The 11,174-nt window shown below is 38.5% G+C and overlaps 1 pseudogene; it reads right to left on the reverse strand.

Moving 5' to 3' along the window:
* Positions 1-543: 543 nt before the first annotated feature.
* Positions 544-2,984, reverse strand: LOC117925634 (annotated as a pseudogene).
* Between the last annotated feature and the right edge of the window lie 8,190 nt (positions 2,985-11,174).

An 11,174-nucleotide genomic window follows, 5' to 3' on the forward strand; every position in this document is an offset into this window, starting at 1 on the left:
TAATTTGGTAGGTGACTGCAATCAAAATAGGGGAACACAAGTAATAATTTATAGGTAAATGGACTCAAATTGCTGGGAAAAAAAAAGTTCTTTATTATAGGAGAAAAGTGTTGTTTATGATAGGAAAAAACATACTTATATGGTCATTTTGATTCAAAATATATGCATATGGGCAATTACAACAGGCAACAATAGTAGAAAATGGACAATTTTAATACTAAAACCTAAGTATTCAACAGTACTAATAATAGCTCAAAAGTAACATATACAACTCATTTGGAATTATTAAACTGTCCAATTCACACGCTTCAAAGAGATATAGCCATGTTAATGATGCCCTATGACAGAACAATGGTTGCATCTTCTTGCAACTTTTCCTCCTCCAAGAATCCAGAAATTCAATCAAGTGAAACCTTTGTCTGAGCCATCATCGAGACCAAGTCGCTGTGAGCTGACCACACCTAACAAGATTGAAGAACCAAAGGTGATGGCAGTAACAAAAATTGGGCGAGCTCCATAAAATGAATGTAACAAAAACCAGCGAGCAGAGAGCTTTCCGGAGCCACTGGAGCTTGTTCTGAAGGTTTGCTCTTAAGAGTTAAGCAACTCATGGCCCATCCAAGTAAGCTAGCATTTCTTGGCATTGATGAGGTTTACAACCCCATGGATTCCTCCAACTTCTAGATTTGGTTCAAGCAAGAAGATCCAAGTTAACATGACATATGGAGCAATCCTAACACAATGGATAGGAAATCCGATGTGGAATTTTAAAGGTCCTCCATATTTCAATGTTTTCATGGCACGATCCAAAAATTGGTGTACGGATACTTCCCACTGGCATCAGGTTGCATCCTATGTATTTGAGTTTTAACATAATCAAAGGGTAAACTAAATGCTGAAGCAAAAAACCCCGAAACAACATTGGGTCCCATTGCAGTACTAGTTTCACCCAAACCAAGGAAATCCTTGAAAAACTCAACACTTTGATCATATGATGTAAGCATCTCCATGTTCAATGCCATTGCTCGCACTACAATAAGACCCGTGCCTTGCCAAAGTGCTAGAATCCATTTATCCGCAACAATATAGTCCATGGAAAGCATTTTTGTAATTCTGGCATCGAGCAGCAGGTAAAGTGGCATTAGCTTGCATAGGAATGAGTGATGAATCTGGAGGACTACCAACAATTGCTCCACTAGCTCCAGCAGTCACGCCATAAAGAGCTTTCTGATACAGAGGTAATGGTTTTCCATCATTAGTAGCAACAACTTTATTAGTCAGGACCTTGAACGATCCAAGTCTTGTAGTTGTATATGTAGCTTGCCTAAGCAACCCAACAGACAGTCCCTTGTGGTAGGCTTTAATGGCCTCATTTTGAAGCATTGTCTTAGTAATACAATGATTTGCATCCCATGATCAAGCTTGTCAAGAAAGACAACTTCCATTGCATTTCCATGGCAGCCCAAGGTATTGCAATGCTTCATTCCAGTAGATTAGCCTTGGTGTCTCACCCATAGGCTGGTTTCAAGACAGATCAATAGTTTTCAAGTTGGGAATCTTCAAGCAGCGGGGTTCCTAGAGATGCAATAACCAGCTGTCTAGGACTACGATTTCCTGCCAACAAATCTTTCCATGCCAGAAGTTGTATGAGCTGATCTGCCGGAGGGATCATGCGCCACTTCCATTGATATTTGACTTGTCATCTAAGGAAGAATGGTTAGATGAAACCATGTCTGATGATTGCTCACTGATCTGTTCCTGAAAAAACATGTTTTGTTTGATCAAAAGGAAGTTATAGCTTGCCCTCGTAGAATTTTGAAAGTGCACAAGTAGCAATTCTGAGCATATACAGCTTTGTAGGCTAGTTCAATTGTGCTAGCAAAGGAAGTAGAGCTCCATTGCCAAGGACAAGATCACCGCATCTGAAATCTCATGATGCCACTAATAAGCTTGTTGTCCTTTTGAAACCCAGAGCATATCTCTTCAAGAATTAGACCAGGGGAAATAGTTATTGGATGGTACCAGATTATCAATTAGTTTCAACCGTGACATAGATTTTGGAATTGAACCCGTAAGCCTGTTTGCACACAGATCCAGAGATGTTATCTTCTTGCAAAATGAAAAGGTTCAAAAGAACCTCTCCAGTTTAATTGTTTTCCCAGTCCTCTCTTGAAACAGAATCATTTTCTACAAAAATCACCATCTGGGCAATCGTTGGGCATTATGTCAGAATTTCCTTCACAAATGAATTTCTTGGTAGTACCACTAGTAGTCTCGATACTCAAGCTCGTTGAATCATCTCCTACACTATCTTGTTCAAGTGCTCAATAGCAGCAAGAAATTCCCCATAGTCTATTGTTCCACTGTTGCCAATGCCAGCTGCATCCAATGTTGTGTCATCCTTGAGAATCTTTCCAAATGTAATCAACTGATAACATTGCTCATACAGTGTCCACTGATCCAGCTTGCACAGCCTTAGCAAGAGGTACTTTTGAATGAACTCCAGCATATGACATAGTTCCAGGAGATACAACTAAAGCGGCTCTAGTAGTGGTTGGAAAGGGACCCATCCTAACCTTTCAGCTATTCGACCAATATTTGCATCCTCGGGACAACAAACTGATGAAGTGTTAATAGTCTCACACTTTCCACACTTTGCATACATATTTGCCAGTGCATTCCCCAAGAACCAGCCAAAGAACCAACCCAAGACTATCCTTCTCTGACTGATAAATCCATCAATCCACTTCCCCAGATCAAGTGCATTAGAAAACTAAAGAGAAAGAACAGAGACTCGAACAGAGGAGAACCAGAGAAAACCAGAAAAAGCAAACAAACAATATATGAACCAAGAAAAGCCTCATCTCATGCTCTTTCAATGGGCTCAGACTGGTGGGAAGAGTACTAGCAGATTCAAACAAGAAAAAGGCAACCAATATCTTCAAATAACGCAAAATGAAACAGAGCTTCACCGAGTTCAAATAATACTAAAAAGAACAATGACTGAAACAATAAAAATGGGCATATGAACAAACCAGAAATCAGCAAAACTTCTGTAGCCTCTGTCATCCATAACCAAACAAGCAAACAAAGCCCCAAACAGCAAGAGGAAAAGATGAAGAACAGTGGTAGTGAAGATGAACAAGAGATACACAGTGAACTTACCTGAAAACCCCTCTAAAGAAAAGATTCATCAGAGAAACTTTGTGAGAGCCCTCTTCTCATACATTAATGAGAAGCGAAATTTCCACAATAGCCGTTTCTCATATCCACTCAAAATCCTGTGGGGGCTTCAATGCATGAATAAGCATCCCGACAACTTTGAACATGTGATTTAGATTCTGCCAATTTATGAGAAACTCTAATGTAAGAGCAAGAATGCTTGGATATCATACTTGACTTTTGACTGATAGGGAGACCATTTTTGGTCTTAAACAGTCTGTCTTCAACTTGGTTTTCGTCTTTAATGATGGCATTCTTCTCAGCATCTTAAATTGCAAAAGCATTCAGTTAAATACCAACAACCATTCCAACACAATGTGCTAAGGTAAGACTAAGGTAGTTAACTTCTGTCAACCACTCCTTGTGGCCTTGAAAACCTTCTGGTTTAAGCTTCTTAACAACAATAAGCATTCCTAATATAGGCTTTACAACAACAAGTTTTGTTCATCAATCCATCTTCTAAAAACCACCGAGTAGACTGTCCAGACGAAAGTTTCTAGTATCATTCTTTAGTCATTAAATGAGAAGACTTTCAAACTCTGGGACGACAATGTTCTACCTTCTAATCTTGGAGTGGGAAGACTTTCAGTAGTGTTGTACACAGAAACCAAGAATGGGAGTTTGACAATGATCATATAGGGTAATTCCATCATTGCCAATAGCAAACCTTAATTCTCCATTGCTTCATGTATGCACCAATGCCCTTGTTCTGGATGCATCTTTATTGGAGCTATGCGTTCTAGGTAAAAACAAGTTAACATCTGAAGCAGTTGGTGATGACTCCAGTTTTAGCTTACTCGAGAAATCTTTATTTGAGAAACTTACTGGGGACCACAATTGCATTGCTAAATTTTTCCCAACTTACTGTGATTTCAGGAACTGTGTATGAGGAGGATGGGCAATGCTAGGGAAGTGGATGGACTGTTTATCCTTGAAGAATAAGAAAAGTCATGGTAGAAACTTCTTAGGATCTCTAATGCGGAAGTTCTATAACTTATGTGAAAGAAATAATTTTATGGCATCTTAGATTAGGGCATCCAAACTATACTTATCCAAAGATGTTATTTCCTTCGTTTTTTAAGAATAAAAATACTTCTGATTTTCAGTGTGAAGTTTGTGAACTTGCAAAACATCACTACAACTATTTTTCTCCTCAAGTTTATGAGAAATCTAGTCCATTCTCCCTTGTGCAATGTGATGCGTGGGGGGGGGTGGGGGCTCTCTAGTGAAAACAATTTTAGGTGCTAGGTGGTTTATGACATTGATAGATGATCACACACGAGTGTGTTGGACTTATCTCTTGAAAGAAAAATATGAGGAATCCACAGTTTTTTAAAACTTTCACCAAATGATCCAAACCTAATTCCAAACTCAAATTCACATTATAAGAACTGAAAATAGAAAAGAATATTTCTCACAAATTTTAGGGAGGTACCTTGAAAAGAATGGCATTGTCTACCAAACGTCTTGTATTGACACACCCCAACAAAATAGGATTGCAAAGAGGAAAAATAGACATTTACTTGAGGTAGCTAGAGAAATGATGTTTCAAATGAGGGTTCCTAAGCATTTTTGGGAGAAACAATGTTGACAGCCTCATACCTAATCATTAGGATGTCAACTTGTGTCCTTAAGTTTGATACACCCATAAACACCTTGAAAATATCCCACATCTCACCAATTCTTCACTTTCATTTCCCTAAAGGTTTTTGGGAATCTAGCCTTTATACATATCCATAATCACAACACAAGCAAATTGGACGGAAGAGTTATAAAATGTGTTTTCCTTGGCTACTCTCCTACACAAAAGGGGTATAAATGCTTTCACCCACCTTCTAAAATTTTCTGCCTACATAAAATGTGTTTCTGCCTAACTTTGCCATCAAGTTTTTGTTCATGCAATGTAATCAAATTCCCCACTACTGTGCTCCTTTATGTATCTCGATCTGTGCATTTGTGCAATGTAATCAATGGTCATGCATGGCCTATGCAGAAAGGCACGTGGGAGAGGAGTGGATAGGTGTAGAAAGTGAATTGTGGACATGGCCTTCAAGTCCTCCAATGATACAACGATTTTGATGTATCTTTGACTGATTTTAAGAGCATTCTATTATTCTTTGAGGGCGACAGTCGAACCAATAAAAACTTCAGCACTTGTATCAAGTGCTAAGACATCGTGGGCCAACAGATCATCTTGGTTAAAGTTGTAAATTTCTTAACCTCGAATCTCCTTTTATTGAATGAGGATGTAAATAAGTGTGGATCCTTAACAATATCCTGGGACATTTTCTTGTGTGTATAATTTTGTTCTCCTCCAAGTGCAAACCAGGAGGCCAAACTCTCCGTTCCCTCTTGAGCATCACTTTCAGTTATGCAATATGGTGCCTTGATTCAAGTGTTTTCATGCCAATCATCAACAAACTGCATAAAACCAGATTTACTCGCTCATTTACCACCTGGACTTCCCTTCCGTTCTGTCCTTCAATAGAGCAAACATGATGAGATTCCCAACAGAGTGATGGCCAGCAAACATCCCCCAAATCCTTTTTTTTCTTTTGTCTTGCTTTGAATTTCAATCATTGGTCTCCATAAGTGAAGTGCAAGCCCTATTAACTGTAAAGCAGTTTTCTGGTAGCTGTAAATGAAGCCAAAACTGATTGAACCATCCCATGTCCCCATAAACAATTTACCAGAACAGGGTTATGAGAATCTAAACATATTATAACATGGAGAATACTAGGATCTCTACTTTTCATATTCTTTCTACTAAGGACTCTAGCGCTGGGGTCATATTCTGCCAAATATTCTGTTTGAGAAAGAATCCCTTCTGGACTGCCAGTAGCTTTAGAGCCTTCACGCTGATGTGTACATTTCCTGATGCCATGAATAAATACCCCAAACTGTTTTCGGGATGAACACTATGAGCGAAACCAGACCGACAACCACAACCAGGTTTCCGGAATTGGAGCTCATAAAAAAATGAAGCTGCAATTCATTTTTCCAGCATTCCTATTCTCTGATCCACCTCGAGGATTTCATCTGTACAATGGTGAGATGCATTTGATTCCCAGTTGAAGAAAAGAACAGAATCTGCATGTGATTCTATTTGTTTATCAAGAGCAAGTTGATGATTTCTTTGGTGTCGAAGGACAACTTAATAAATTTCAACCTCTGCAGATACAAAGTCTTCTTTGCCGTCCTGAACCCCATTATTCCAAGACCAATGAAACTAATACATTCTACAAATTTAATTTGACTATAGGTTGATTTCCAAGATCTTGATTTTCTTTTGCTGAAGCAAAATTCTATTGCCTTTCCAGTGTCTCCAGAGGCTAATCATGCGGTCCTGAAGTTTCAGTCTGCAATATGGCTTGCTTCCTTTATTCGTAGAAATTCTGAAATGGCCTAAGCCACTCAAGAATTTCAAAATATTCCACAGTATGTCAAGCTAACAGTCTTGGAAATGAACCAATATCTCCCTCTCCCTTACTTTGCTTCTGCCACAAATTGGTTGTAAGTAGAGTCTGTCTGATTCTACAAAGTACTAATGGCCAGTGGGGCTCGGTGATGGTGAGTAAAACCTTTTTTAGACTAGGGTATCATGTAGAGAGATAGACATTATTATTTCAGAAAACTAGGCAAAATTAAGCCAAGGCAGAAGCTTCAGTAGGGCTTCGGCTCCTGACTCCTCCATAAATAATCAACAACTTCAGGAACTTTCAATATTCGGTGAACCAGAACTGACACATGAAGGATGCAAAATTGGACGAATCATTCATCACTGATTTCTACAGCAGATGAGTTTATTGAAGGCCATAATTTCTTTGTCTTCAGAAGCCATTTTCATTGTAGCAGTCTTAAAACCAGGTTTCAAACCTGACCCACACATCAGTAGATACTTGTTCGTGAAAACTGATCGTGTAACTAAATTTGGTAAACCTCTATTGAGACATCTCAAACAATTGGAAGCAAATTGGGGACCTTCATCATATAGAAACTCCAAATGCTTTCTCAAAGTTGGCAATGGAGAAATATAGATAGAATCAGATGGAGAATTAGAAGGATTGCATCTCAAAGCTTTCTCAAAATTTTCCAGTTTACAAGGACTTGAAGAAAAGACAATGTACTAAAAGACCGAAAAAAGGCATAGAAAGTGGGACAGTCTGATATAGGAATTCCATCTAAATCAAAGCTCTATGATGAAATGAACAATTGCAACTTTTGAGATGACCAACGCAGTCCATAATACCTGCATTTCAAATAATTAAATGGCCATATGAAGCCACATCTGTATCCCCAAGCTCTATGGCTCTTCATATTTGCTGAATCCAAACAATCCTCATTGAAGAATTTCTTAATTGCGAGAACTAATGCTAGCTGATTTAGAAACTCTTCTGTAAGCATAATTGACAATCACCATATCCTAAGCTTCCATCCAATGATTATTGAACAATCACTTGCACCAACTGAACCAATGATCCTGTGTGCATATGCAATCTCTTTGCTTAAAGTTTACACCCCACTCTTCCGATGAAGTGAACTACTGCACTGTATCACTGAACCTCTAATTATACTCTTAGAATGCTAGTAAAACTGATGTTAGATCCACTCAAAAATTCCAAGCACACCCATGAGTTGTTGAATGTGCAACTAACTGGGCACATAAGGCAAGCACTGCAAGGGTTCTAAAAAACCAAGGATAGCTTCTTCAGGCCTCGCAATCCTAATTAATTCATCAGTATACTCTGGCTCATTGGTTCAAGAAAAGGCACTAGCTCATCATGGGTGTTATTGGATTGGGCAAGAACAATGAATGCATGAAGACAAATCCTGTTGTATAGTCTGTAAATTCTGGAAGAATGGAAGACACGAGCATATCTGTTCCTAATTTGGTGCAAGTTCTTATTCTCCATAATTCACCGGGAAGTCAAATCTTGTCTTGACCATTGTACAACATGTGGGTTTTCAGTTTGTTGCTACCTCTAGGGATCATAAGTTTTATATTTTCATCAAGCCTTGGTAAATCTGGAATCTTCCTCACTAACCCACTGCAATATCTTGGGGGTCAACCATCCAGTATCTGGGCTTTAGTCCATTAAAGTAGAGCCTTATAGAATTGGACAATCTGCAACGGGATTCATGGAAACATTGAAACAGAACCACCAGGAGTACACTGAACATATTGTGATTGTTGTACATCTTATCCCTCAAACCAACACTTCTGTCATTCCCCCAATGTATACCCAAATACGCAAACAAGGATTGGATGGTCTTGTGTAGAAAAGGGGTAGAGAACATAGGTAAAAACATGGTAAAACTCGGAAAGAAAGAGCATAAGAGGCCAATTAATTAACGTGAATAGCCTCATTTCAAGTGTTAATCCATGGGCTAAGAACAGGGGAGCCATTCAAAATAAGATTTTGGGATGTAAACAGGTCATGTCTTTTTTGTTAACAAACTCAAATACGGGTTCATACACAAATTATTTATGGTGGAAATCAAGGGCATTAAAAGAATAAAAATCAAAATAGAGTAAACAGGCAAACCACCAATCTTAACAGAACAACTTGTGGCCTTTATTGTCCACACCAATCAACAAAACATCGAATTTCAGAAACAATCAGAATGAGGAATCGAATATAAGTGAGGGTCTAGAGAGTGGCAAAGCATACCTGGACAAACTCTCAACAAAAGTCTCCAAGACGGCTCAGAGAAGACAAACTGCATGAGTAGTAATCAACTACAAAGGGACTACAGTAAAATACTAAATGAGCCCTTAATAGAACATGTGCTAAGGGGACAAAATGGAGGGCCTACAATGTAGTCCCACTAAAACGCTCTTATTTGATAAGATCACCAATCTAAGCTGCAAGACTCTGGCTCGTGCCCCCATCACTTACGCCCAATATCTTCTCAGCACTAGTAAACGAATCCCATCTAGAAGAATGTAATTCATCAAGAGTGAAAAGTGTGGCTGCTACTAACCAAAAAATACCTTTGTTTCAAGGGCCAACCTTGCCTCATCAGGAATTTTAAGTGATTTTTCCAATGCACAAACTTTCTGTATGTTGTTATTGGGTCATCAGAACATAATAAGGGATGTCCAACGAGCATCTCATGCATAACTGCACCTAATGACCACCAATCACATCCCATGCCATATCCTTTCTTTAGTAATACTTCTGGAGCAATGAAACCTAGCGTGCCTACCATGTAGAATGCCAATGTCCTCTTTTTCTGACATTGTCGACATTGTTCGAGGGAACTTTTCCAATGTTTCACATGCTCATAATGATGACAACTAGTTTGAGGTCCATAATTTCCAGGAACTTGTGATGGATCAGATTTCCATGCTGCATTCCCAAATGTGCCAGAACCCATTCTTCTGTTTTCATTGGCACCAAACTGATCAACCTCACCATTGGCAAAGCTGTTGTCAGCATCAGCATTGACAGTAGAGTTCTTCAAAGCCCTCTATGAACCTTTATCAAGCTGGTCCTGTGATTTCACAGGAAAAGCACCACAAACTGAACCTGGCAAGTTAAAGACCTGGTTTCCACCAAATTCAGAGCACACATTGCGGAGATCACTATTAATTAAATCAAAAGTAGAAGGAGGTTTGCCTCTAAATCACCAGCTTCAAATATGTTGCAGGTGAGCAATTCTTTTGGTTAATACAATTCATCAATCTTAGAGTAGTTCCCATCATAAGGCAAGTTATATTCAAGAAGCTTTCTTCCTGTGTTTGTCCCATCCTCAACATTATATTCAATGCCTTTTACATTTCTACTTTTCTCAATAAACTGCACCTTCATTTTCAGATCTTGCACAGTTATTTGAAGGTTGATCAATTTTTGGGTTTTTTACAAAATTATAGTATTTCCCTGCAATCATATCACTGAAGTAGAAAAACCAAAGTACACAGAAGCTGGAACCACCGTAGACCAGCTTGGTTTCACATTTGTAGACATGAATAACCGGTAACCAGAAGTTCCAAGCGAGCATTATTTGACCCCATCATCCTATGCAGCCAACACTTCACCACTTTTTTTCAATTTCAATCTTTCTTGTTCATGCTCTAAAAGAATTCCCATACATCTTCTAGAACTTCTCATAGTCAGAGAAATTTTTTCGTGCACAAAGCCTCATGGTGGAATTTATTTCAGCATCCATGCCTTGTCCATCATATTTTCTCTCCCCACTGTCCTCAATGGCAAAAGGCTCACAACAAATGCAACCTATTGTGCCTCAAATCAACCCAACAAAAATACAGGAACTAGGGAGAGAAGCAAAAAACTGTTAACAGAAACAAACAATCCAACAAACGAATCCTTCAAACCAAGTGTCATTTCATAATTTATTCATGTGCTTATAAACGGTAGGGAAAGAAACTAAAATAAGATTCAGAAAAATGAGAATAAAAATATAATCTCCCAAGGCACCCAGATTACTTCCAAGCCAAAACCAGAGAAACAAATGTATACAACAACACACCCATGAATAGTTCAAAAATCCAATAAATCTAAATGTATAACTTGATATCCATGCTTAGTTAAGCAATCCATAAAAAAAGAAAGAAAATAGGAAAAATCATATGGTAATGAGGCAGAATAAAGAATCCACAACAGTCATACCTTAGAAACTTCTCTCGATTGAAACTCACTTAGCTTCCCAACCTTCTTTTCATTCCTAATAAAATCCCAGCTAGCTCTCCTTCTTCTTTCTCCTCTTGATTCTTGCCCTCCAAAATCGGTAAAACTAGTGTATTCTTTTTCTTCCTCTTCCTGCCCAGAAAACTTTTTTTTGATAGGAAACGTCAATGGAATATATTGATAAAAAGAAGGTACAAAAAGAAGGATGAGGAATCCTCCCAACAAAGAAAACAAGACTACAAGTAATCAATTATAAGAAAATACAAAAAGGGAAAAGTAGACACTCTAGTTACACGCCGC

The sequence above is a fragment of the Vitis riparia genome, chromosome 11, assembly GCF_004353265.1.
Source record: "Vitis riparia cultivar Riparia Gloire de Montpellier isolate 1030 chromosome 11, EGFV_Vit.rip_1.0, whole genome shotgun sequence".
Taxonomy (NCBI): domain Eukaryota; kingdom Viridiplantae; phylum Streptophyta; class Magnoliopsida; order Vitales; family Vitaceae; genus Vitis; species Vitis riparia.